General features: G+C 46.4%; 1 protein-coding gene across 1 annotated transcript in view; it reads right to left on the minus strand.

The window, feature by feature from the left end:
* Positions 1-12108, minus strand: part of STUM (stum, mechanosensory transduction mediator homolog) — a 149217-nt gene that overhangs the window by 107093 nt on the left and 30016 nt on the right. The window lies entirely within an intron of this gene.

Consider the following 12108-nt stretch of genomic DNA (forward strand, 5'->3'; position numbering starts at 1 on the left):
TTTAAATGCTTTTCTGACACAATGTAAGTGCATTTCTGAATATTGCAATAAACATTTTTTTACGGAATGACACTATAGGGATATATCCTGTATTTGGATAGTGTGTACAGCCACATAGTGCTGTGAATGCTGGTTTACACCTAGTAAGGGGAGAATTTTTGGTGAGTGAGGTGAAGAAGGAGGAGCACGTGTGAAAACCACCAATACATCACGGGATTTGTGAACCCAATTACTATTGAAATATGGACTCATTTATTGTTTTTCAGCACATATCACTTTATTGACATTTATATTGTATCATAGTCACCTTTTCCACAGATGTTAATGAATTATTGATAGCACAGCACAGTCACATTAAGTGCTTGTATATGGTGCTAGTTTAATGTTTACAGTGTTTTATGATTTATACAGTGGGGCAAAAAAGTATTTAGTCAGCCACCAATTGTGCAAGTTCTCCCACTTAAAAAGATGAGAGAGGCCTGTAATTGTCATCATAGGTATACCTCAACTATGAGAGACAAAATGTGGAAACAAATCCAGACAATCACATTGTCTGATTTTTGAAACAATTTATTTGCAAATTATGGTGGAAAATAAGTATTTGGTCACCTACAAACAAGCAAGATTTCTGGCTTTCACAGACCTGTATCTTCTTCTTTAAGAGGCTCCTCTGTCCTCCACTCATTACCTGTATTAATGGCACCTGTTTGAACTTGTTATCAGTATAAAAGACACCTTTCCACAACCTCAAACAGTCACACTCCAAACTCCACAATGGTGAGGACCAAAGAGCTGTCGAAGGACACCAGAAACAAAATTTGTAGACCTGCACCAGGCTGGGAAGACTGAATCTGCAATAGGCAAGCGGCTTGGTGTGAAGAAATCAACTGTGGGAGCAATAATTAGAAAATGGAAGACATACAAGACCACTGATAATCTCCCTCGATCTGGGGCTCTACGCAAGTTCTCACCCTGTGGAGTCAAAATGATCACTAGAACGGTGAGTAAAAATCCCAGAACCACACAGGGGGGACCTAGTGAATGACCTGCAGAGAGCTGGGACCAACGTAACAAAGGCTACCATCAGTAACACACTTTGCCGCCAGGGACTCAGATCCTGCAGTGTCAGACGTGTCCCCCTGCTTAAGCCAGTACATGTCCGGGCCCGTCTGAGGTTTGCTAGAGAGCATTTGGATGATCCAGAAAAGGATTGGGAGAATGTTATATGGTCAGATGAAACCAAAGTAGAACTGTTTGGTAGAAACACAACTCATCGTGTTTGGAGGAGAGAGAATGCTGAGTTACAACCAAAGAACACCATACCTACTGTGAAGCATAGGGGTGGAAACATCATGCTTTGGGGCTGTTTCTCTGCAAAGGAAACAGGACGACTGATCCGTGTACATCAGTGGTTCTCAACCCTTCTACTGCCGTGACCCCTTGATAAAATTTTCCAAGTTGTTGGGGACCCCTAACAGTAAAATTATTTTTGTAGCGTGGGTTGTCAGCACCCAAGGCAAGACAAGTAATTTGCACCCCTAACCCACAGACACTTAGTGCTCTCCTTCCACTCGTATAGTATTAAAAACCCTTAAGGTACATTTTAGGATGTACCACTCTTTTTCTCTTTGTTCTCCTTTCTTTCTCTATCCTAATTTCTTGTTTTTTTCCCCATCCCTCTCTCTAGACATCTTTCTTGTTCTTTCTCTTATTCTTTCTCTTCCTTTTTCTTTGTTCCTACCCCTCTTTTCCTCTCCCTTCCATGTATTCTCTATTTTTATTCCTTGGTGGGGGGTGGGGGAGTTGGGATGAGTGGCAGTTCTGGTGGGGGGTGGGATCAGTGGCAGCGCTGGGGGGAGTTCTGATCAGACAACTTGGGTGCTCTTGATCAAGGTCATCTGTTGATCCGAGAACTGTAGTGGGGACTTTTAATGGCAACTCTAATCACAGGCAGTGTTGTCTCCGGCTTCACTGTGTCTCCAGCTCTGTGGTGTCTCGTAGCAGTGACACCTATGCCAAAATCAGGAGATGGGGTCTCCTCCAGCCCCTCCCACTTCACATTCCTCACCAGTCAGTCGACCTCTAATCTCTGCCCCCCAACCATGCCGTGAACTGAATGGGTGGCTGAAAAGAGGCTGAGTGGGCGGCCGTGGGCTCCAGGAACAGCCCAGCTGGGTGGCCACAGGCTTCAGAGACAGCCCTGCTGGGCAGCCGCAAACAGGCTGGGAGAGCAGTGCGGGCTTGAGGAACAGCCCAGGATTTGGTGACCCCTGGCAAATCGTCATTCGACCTCCGAGGGGGTCCCGACCCCCAGGTTGAGAACCACTGGTGTACATGAAAGAATGAATGGGGCCATGTATCGTGAGATTTTGAGTGCAAACCTCCTCCCATCAGCAAGGGCATTGAAGATGAAACGTGGCTGGGTCTTTCAGCATGACAATGATCCCAAACACACCGCCCGGGCAACGAAGGAGTGGCTTCGTAAGAAGCATTTCAAGGTCCTGGAGTGGCCTAGCCAGTCTCCAGATCTCAATCCCATAGAAAACCTTTGGAGGGAGTTGAAATTCTGTGTTGCCCAACGTCAGCCCCAAAACATCACTGCTCTAGAGGAGATCTGCATGGAGGAATGGGCCAACATACCAGCAACAGTGTGTGACAACCTTGTGAAGACTTACAGAAAACGTTTGACCTCTGTCATTGCCAACAAAGGATATATAACAAAGTATTGAGATGAACTTTTGATATTGACCAAATACTTATTTTCCACCATAATTTGCAAATAAATTCTTTCAAAAATCAGACAATGTGATTGTCTGGATTTGTTTCCACATTTTGTCTCTAATAGTTGAGGTATACCTATGATGACAATTACAGGCCTCTCTAATCTTTTTCAGTGGGAGAACTTGCACAATTGGTGGCTGACTAAATACTTTTTTGCCCCACTGTATATACGGTATCATTAACACACATTTACCATAGGGTTGTTTTACATATTTTTATTTTTTCTTACTGCTCCTTTGCACAGTATAACATATTTGTTCTCAAGTACAGCATGTGCATTTAAAGGGACACATGCCACTAAAAATAAGCAGAGCCACACCTATTTCCTTCATCATATTCATTCAGCTATGGTACTTCAAATGAATGGCTTTGCACCGCAACTGCAGGCCACTAGGCTCACAGTTGTCATGTGGGGTATTTTCATTTAGCCTTGGTTCCCACTGGCATCGGGAATGAAATTGTGTGAGATCAGCTGAACTCGCAAGATTTCATTCCCGTATGTCAGTCCCGACTTCGGGGGGCGATTTCAGAGACATCTGTGCGGCTTGCTGCACAGATGTCAATGGAAATCGCACCCCAAAGTCACCAAAAGTAGTACAAAAACTACTTTTGGGAATCTGCGAGGTGCCGCAAATGCGGCTTTGCACCGATTCGGACAGTGCCATTGCCGGCAACTGCTGCCGATTTGACATGTCAAATCGCATGCCAAATCACTCCACTGTGAACCTAGGCTCAAAAATGTTGGTCAACTGTGAAAAATTATCAAAAAACAGGCATGATGGTTCACCACAGATCACTCTTTGGAGATCAACACAGGTGTAAACGAGCCCCAAGAGTTTCCACTTTAGCAAAATTTCAGCAATGGCAAATTTTGTAATTTTAAGAAATCGCTCTTATTCCTGGAGAGTAGAAAATACAAGGAGCAGGAACACAAAGGCTGCACAGCAAGGCAGGAAGCACAGCATGCATGTGTAATCAGTAAATATGTTATAAAACTGCTACAAGTAGACACAAGGTTTTTAAGACATTAGCTCATGCTGATAAGAATATTTATAAAATGATAATCACAGTCAATTAGAAAACAAAAACAGATTTTCAACTAGATACTAGATCTCCAAGGACCTTTTTTAGACATGATGATGTGTGTGACCTTATCAGATGAAGTCATTGATGTTTGTTGTGTTTTTGTCTTTGTTCTCTATCAGAAACTCCTCTGAGACATGCTAACCAGAGAAAGGAAATCCCGGGTTCCCTGGGTATTTGCACCTGCAAATCCTCAGAGATGTGGAGCTGAACAGGCAATTTAAACAAGTAAAAATGGTTTGTAAGGAAGCTGCAAACTGAATGTGGTTTGGAACCTCTTGGTTCACTGGTTTTTCTATGTATTTATGAAGCAGCAACTTCCAGTTCGTGAAAGTAAGGGGTCTATGTAAGAGGATTTTTTTTTGATGAATGTCACACATGTAGCACCCTCTAGTGTAGGTAAATTTATTTTCCTGGTGCCTCCATGGCAGCATACCTATGACAAGCTCCGCCTTGGCTCCTCCCTCAGGATCAGTGAATATTATAAAAGAATAGATTTAGAGCACCACCAGCATTCTCCTTTTTTTCCCTCATACCTTTGGTCAGTGAATGTTTGGTTGGGTGTCCTTGCCTCTGCAGTCGGCAGCTTTCGCCCGGTCTCAGCCTCTCCCGGATGCAGTCCCTTGGCTCGGGCTGCTAAAGGCGCTAAAATGCAGGGGAGTCCCTTCTGAGGGTCTTTTGGGACATGCAGCGGCCCCTTAACCAGGGGCATTTGTTCTTCCTATGAGGATGAGGCTTTAGCTCGTGGGGCATGGAGGAAGCAGCTATCTCTTGCCTATTTCCTTTTTTGTCTTTCCCCTATGCAGGTGCCTCGGTTCCCTGTTTCTTAAATTGTGTTCTGCTCTGTTCCCTGACTATCTCTTCAGGGTAGTGTGTATGGAGGGCGGCGCGCGCCTCTCAACATCTTGTCTGTACTTACCTGGTGTCCTCTATGGCCTTCTAAACATATATGAGCATCTCTGGTGCTCAGAGCTGGGAAGGTCCCGGCATTGCCAGTCGGCGCATGCGCAGTCCGTCCAGTAGCTGTGGTGGCCATCTTGGATATGGGAAAGACTTCCCATTTCTTGCCAATTGTTTCCAGGTAAATGGATTAGGGGCGTGACTGCCCCTATCCACCATATGGGTAAGTCTGGGAGCCTCAGTAGGGTGTCCTGCTTCTCCTCAGCGGTTTCCACTCTGAGAGTTCCTCCTGGAATTAGTGAAAGTTCAGAAAAAAAAAATAGAGAGAGAAAGAGAGAGAGAGAGAGAAAGAGAGAGAGAGAAGGGAAGGGGCTTAACCTTTCATTTCCTTTTTCTTTAAAAATAAATAATTAAAACAAAGGGGGTTTTCTTTTTTCCTTTTTTTTAGCTGCTTCTTCCACTAGCCGTCACAATGAGCCATGCGCCGTCTGAGCAAGACCCTACATCACATTTAAGGTAAGGACCTATGGCCAGGTAAGTTACAAAAAAAAAAAAAAAAGAGAGAGCACTAATGCTGGTACAATTATGTATTTCAGCCCTGTATGCCAGAATACGTCTAAGAAGACATCAGGGTGTCGTGAGGACTCAGGCCCCAGCCCAGGTAGATCTTCCAGGTCTAGGCACCACCCAAGCGGGGGGAAAGTCATCCTGAAACTTCTCTTTCCCCTCGCCCAAGGTCCGCAAGGTGTCAAGCCTGTGGCGCCACCCCGCTACCAAGCAAACTAGTCTGCAGAAGCTGCTTCAAAGAATATGCAGCTGACAGAGAATCGGAGGGCCAACAAGTGACCGACTTGCTGAAAAAGGTGGTGAAGGACTCTCTGGCAGGATTAATATCCGCGGTTCCAACACAACAAATGCAGTCGCCATCTCAGGAAGGAAATGAAAGCCTTTCTCTCCCTGGTCCTTCTACGATGGAACCCTTGCATACCAGGCTCGTTAATTCCACTAGGCAAACGGAGGGAAATGCCCAGTCAGATGAGTCCTCTGATGATCCAGAGACCGCAGGATTCAGCTTTTCACTAGTGCAGCCTTATGTTCAGGCAGTAAAGCTGGCAATCGGCTGGGAGGAGGCTGATGCACCTTCTAAAAGAAAAATCGAAAAGCTATTTTCGTTTTCTAAAAAGGTAAGTGGCTGTTTGTCCCTTGATGGATGAAATCAGAGGTGTTATCGAAAAGGAATAAAAAAAAAAAAAAAAAAAAAAGATTTCCAGTTAATCAGCTAACAAAGCTGTATATCCTAGCCCAGGGATATGTAATTAGCGGACCTCCAGCTGTTGCAGAACTTCAAGTCCCATGAGGCATAGCAAGACTCTGACAGCCACAAGCATGACACCCAGAGACAGAGGCATGTGGACGCATCGGTAGTGCGCCTAACGAAGAACATCAGGTTCCCTATGCAAAATTCAGCTTCATTTAAGGATCCTTTGGATAGAAGGAAAGATATGGATCTAAAGAAAGCATACCAGATGTCTGGAAACGCATATAAACCAGCAATAGCTTTAACATCCATGTCCAATGCGGTTTGTGTTTGGACAGAAAATGTAGAAGCAGCAATTCGTCAAAATGTTCCAAGGGGCAATATAATAAAGGCTCTGGAAGAGTTGAAGCTGTCGGCAGACTTTAGCGGGGAGGCAGCAATTGATTCAATCAGGTGTTCTGCGAAGGCAATGCTACACAGCGTAATGGCAAAATGCGCGTTAAAACCATGGACAGCAGACGTCGCATCCAAACAGAACTGGTGAAAAATTCCATTTGATGGGAAGGCCCTGTCTGGAGAGAAGTTAGACAAAGCCATCTCCCATGTCACAGGAGGTAAATCCGGCTTGTTCCCACAAGATAGAAGAACCAGGCGCACTAGAACTGTCTCTTCCAGGTTTCAGCATTTCAGAAACAGAGATTTCAGACAGTCTAGGCAAGGAAGGGGCTTGAGGCAAAACTGGAAAGGCACACAATCCATGTTCATGAAGTCTCACAGACAAGGGGTCCCAGCTACCCCACAGGATTCCACAAAATCCTTTTGATGCCAAGTCAGCCCAGGCGATCCCCGTGGGAGCCAGGCTCAAACACTTTTCCGAAGCCTGGATCAAAAGATGTCAGGATCCCTGGGTGGTCTCGACAACTCAGTATGGTAATTTTTGGACATTCTCAAGGCAGCCGCCAAAAGATTTCTTCACCACTTCAAGTGTGCCGGGGGTCCCACAAAAAGCAGAGGCCCTCTATCAGTTCCTTCATTCTCTACAGGAACAGCAAGAGGTACCCCCGTCCCATAAGTTTTCAGGTTTTTACCCTGTCCTTTTTCTAGTACCCAAAGTCCTGGAGGCTGGAGGCCTGTAATAGATCTCAAACGTTTAAATTTCCACATACTTCCGGAGAAGTTCAACATGGAATCATTACAGGCCGTAATCTGTGCAGTCCAACCAGGGGACTGGATGATATCAGTAGACCTACAGGACGCATATCTGCACATTCCCACACATCCATCATTTCAAAAGTACCTCAGATTTGTGGTAGGGAACACTCACCTGCAGTTCCAGAGCCCCCCCTTCGGTCTCTGTACATCACCCAGAGTCTTCACAAAGGTGTTGATTTCCATCCTGGCCCCACTTCAAGAAAGAAGTCTCAGAGTGTACCACTACTTAGATGACATTCTGCTCTTAGCAGGAGATCCAGCTTGGCTGACATTACACAGGACACTTGCAGAATTCGGCTGGGTGGTAAATCAAGCAAAAAGTCACCTCACTCCTACCCAAGAAATGATTTGCCTGGGCGCTCACTCTGATACCGCTAAAGGGACAGTATCCCTGCCTCCGCAGAAAGTGTCAGCCATCACCCAGAAAATGAAGAGAGTGAGACTACAGTTCTACCTGTCGGCATCAAATTGCCTGAGCCTACCGGGGACGATGTCATCCTGTATTCCAATGGTCCCTTGGACCCTTTGGCACCTGAGGCACTTTCAATCGGGATTCCTGAACCAATGGAACAAATCCTATCTCTCCCAACATATATGCTTAACAAACCCAATGCACAGGGGCCTACATTGGTGGACGAAGATGAAGATGCTGGTAAAACCGCACCCTTTGGGTCACATCTCTTGGATCACACTTACCACCGACGCCATCGCATTAGGCTGGGGGGCTCACTGCAACCACACTGCAGTACAGGGGAGATGGGCCTTCAATTCAGCAGGAGTAGTGTCCAACTTCCTGGAAGTCTGGGCAGAGTACTTCCCCCTGATTGCCCTGTCCCAACAGATCAGAGGGAAAGTGATATTGCTGAGAATGGACAACAAGGCTGCAACAAGGCTGCAGTGTCATACATTCATCGTCAAGGGGGAAATCACAGCAGCTCCCTCCTGAGAGAGGTAGAGCCCATCATCCTGTGGGCAGAGAGGAATCTGTTCGATCTGAGGGCAGTTTATCTCCCAGGTCATCTGAACACGGAAGCTTGTCTCTCTTGTCACAAAAGTTGGTGGACCCCAACGAATGGTCACTGGATCTGCCTTTGATTGCATAGTAGATCTCTAGGGTCTTCCAGAGCTGGACCTCTTTGCCGCAGCGAGCAATACGAAGCTATCAAGATTTATCTCAAGTCTCCCACACCCTCTGGCGGAGACTCCCCACTCCATGGCCATGCAGTCTAGCCTATGCATTCGCTCCCCGGCCACTTATCTCCAGGTTCCTTGCAAGGCTTACAATAGAGGACACAACAGTAATAGCAGTCCTTCCATACTGGCGGAGGCACCCTTGGTTCTCGATTGCAATGTCCCTGAGTACCCAACCTCCGATCATGATACCATGGCTGCCCTGCCTTCTTTCACAGGGTCCTCACATCCACCCAGACCCATTCAGATTAAACCTTCACATTTAGATGCTGAAAGGGAGAGGCTCCAGTCATTAGGATGCTAGCGTCATCTCAACCCTGCTCAAGGCCAGAAAACGGCTTGTACGATAGAGTGTGAAATAATTTTAAATCTTTTGAGGTTGGTAGAAACTTCGATCCAACCTTAACCGCTCCCTTTCAGATACTCAATTTCCTGCAGACAGGCCTAGACCTAGGTTTGGGATTAAGCAATCTCAAGGTGCAAGTAACAGCCATCTCGGTGGCCACCAACAGAAGATGGGCTGAGGATTCTATAATAATTTAGTTTTTCAAGGCCGTCAAGAAAATAGGTCCACCTAAAGTACAGAACTTCCCCACATGGGACCTCTTGATTGTCCTGGATTCCTTAACCAACCAACCGCTTGTTCCAAATGGATCAACAACTCTGAGGACTTTAACCTTGAAGTTATGTTTTCTAATCGCTGTGGCATCAGGTAGGAAAGTATCAGAGCTACAGGTCTTGGGTGCAGACCATGATCATATCAAGTATTTTCCGGACAGGATAGAGCTTAAGACAGATCGTGGGTTCATCCCCAAGACAGTCTCCACCGCTAGTATCTCGGAACCTTGGGCTCTACCAACATTCTCAGATCCAGAATCCGGCTCCCTTCATAACTTGGATATCGCATCCATATTACCATGATTTCTGCAGGCCACAGCTCCTTTCAAAAAATCTTCCAGACTGTTCATTATACCCTGGGGCAAAAATAAGGGTAAGGAGGCAACTTCTAGAACAATAGCCTCCTGGATAATGAAGCTAATTCAAAAGGCGTACAGGGCAAGGGGCCTCAAACCCCCCTCGGTGGTCAAGGCTCAATCCACCAGATCTGTTTCTGCCTCCCTGGGCGGCGAGAGTAAATGTGTCGTTAGAAACCATATGCAGGGCAGCAACCTGTTCTTCTCAACATACGTTTTTGAAGCACTACAGAGTAGACCGGGGGGCTCCCTCTTCGGTAGAATTCTGCAGGCAAGCCATCGAGTCAGCATTTACCTACTCAAAGGAGTAACCTTTTGTTCAAAATAAAAATTACTTTCTAAGCATCAGCCCACCCATTTTCAGCTAGTTATTTGTCATATAGGTATGCTGCCATGGCACCAGGATAAGAGAAAATTGTACCATACTTACCGTAATTTTCTTTTCCTGGTGCCTATCCATGGCAGCATATAAACCCACCCTTGTTATTCTATAATACAGAGAATGCTGGCGGTGCTCTGACTCTATTTTTTTATGATATTCCCTGATCCTGAGGGAGAAGCCAAGGAGGAGCTTGTCATAGGTATGCTGCCATGGATAGGCACAAGGAAAAGAAAATTACGGTATGTATGGTACAATTTTCTGTTTTATTGACTTATGGTAGTTGTGTGAGTCTGTAATTGGGTCGGATTACTCTAGGTCAGGATGGAAGGCTCTGCCGGGCAAGATTCTGGAAGTTAGTGGGCTGAGGGTAGCAAGTCCTGATCTGCACTTGAGGGAATCTGACCAATACCCAGACAGAAGGCACTGGCAGAGTGGCTGGGTTAGCCCTAAAATATGGTGGATCCTGGGCAGCAGAGGAAGTTGGGCGGAAGATGTTGTGCTGAGGTTGCTGTTATGTGGCTTGGGATGGGACCCCAGGCCTGGGGGCTCTGCCTCCAGGCTGGAGCTGAGGAAAGGAAGAAAAGGAAGCCTAAGAGAGGGATCTCCATTACCTTTGGGTCTTGTGCAGAGGACATCTGGGCTGGCATGGAAAGATCTGATCAGTTGGATGTCTAAACAGGATTCATGCCCAGTGCAGTGGGGAGCAAAGGACAGAGTGAGTACCTCAACACACCCAGGGTGACAATGCTATATCTCTGGAGCAGCAGGAAGTGTTTTAGGCCTATAGAACACTTTTCCCTCATCTTGTCTCCATAATATGAGATAGAGGTGTCCTGTAGTCAGGGATGCTGTTAGAAATCACGGGGCTTCATACAGCCTACCTGACAGCCCCCCCCCCCCCCCTCTGCCGAAAGTGACTGGACATAGATTTATCAGTCCCTTTCTCTACAGCCTCAGCTGCACAGATGAATGAATAGGAAGCGCTCTAAGGCTTCCTGATCATTCACAAACTGAAGCATAGCCAGTGGCGTCACTAGGGTTGGTGTCACCTGGTGCGAGAAAACATGGTGTCACCCCCCCCCCCCCACAATAACCTCTTCCAAATATATTTTTACCCTACAGTTTTCTCTCTGTTCTCCCTTCTTCCCCTTTTCTCTCTCTCTATCCATCTTTCTTGTCCTTTCTATCTCTTCTTCTTCCTCTCTCTTTACTTGTCCCTGTTCCCCCTACCCGCCTCTCTCTCCAGGGCCAGATTTACATTGCAGGAGCCTATAGGCACTGGACTCTGAAGCCCCCCCAACAGCGTTGCCAACCCCCCACAATTTTATTATACACATTGAAAATCTACTGACAGAATGCTTTTTTTTCCTGAGAAGCTGAGATGACAGCATGCTGCCCGATATTGTGGAGAATGAAATGTACATTTTGTATACTTCAAACAAAGGTTGTACAAAAAAGGGGGGGGGCAGTACGACGCACTGAATTGTGCATCACACTGCCCCCTAGCAGCCTGCAATGCAGAGCAGCTGAAGTGCCAAATTGCTCTGCGATTTCATGTTGTTTCAGTGTGAATTAGCCCTAAGAGGGAAAGAGGGGTTGGAGGGATAGAGACAGTGTCAGGGAAATCTAATTGACCAGACTGTGTGGACTGCACAGAGGAGACCAGAAACACATGTAAGTGAAATAATGGTGTTTATTAAACAAGTGATAAATAAAAGGAATATAAACAGTGCAAAACCAACACAACAAACCCACTACAAACAACAATATATACAAGTAAATGGAGATACCGTAATCGTAAACAAGCCAGGCCAAGGTCATACACAGGGAAGTCAGCAGATGGGTAAGGACGGGAAACCAGCAGGAAGGGGAGAGGAAGAATGGTAAAGCTGCAGGGTAGGGATCCAGGGGAATCAGGAGGGACAAGAACAGGATGGGCCTGGGATAGGGATCGGATCGGATCAGAACAGAGCAGAGCGGGACAGAACAGGTTCACAATCGGAATACAGGCAGCAAGGTCAAGGCACAGGGAGAAAGATACCAAGGCGAGCATGTGAGGGCTTGCCGGGTATTAATAGGGCTGGCTCTAATTGGCTTCAAGTCACACCTGAGCGCAGGAAGTGTTGTCTGCTCCATACTGCCAGGATCCATCCGCTGGTGGACATCAGTACTGCGGCCAAAAGATGAAATGACACCAGCAGGGAAATATTCTCCTGACAGTTCAACACTGCCAGGAGACACCTGCTGGTGGACCCCAGTACTGCATGCCAAATGATATATCTTACCAGCGGATGGACCCTTTCCTGACAGACAGAAGGGGGAGTGGT

The sequence above is a fragment of the Aquarana catesbeiana genome, linkage group LG04, assembly GCF_042186555.1.
Source record: "Aquarana catesbeiana isolate 2022-GZ linkage group LG04, ASM4218655v1, whole genome shotgun sequence".
NCBI lineage: Eukaryota > Metazoa > Chordata > Amphibia > Anura > Ranidae > Aquarana > Aquarana catesbeiana.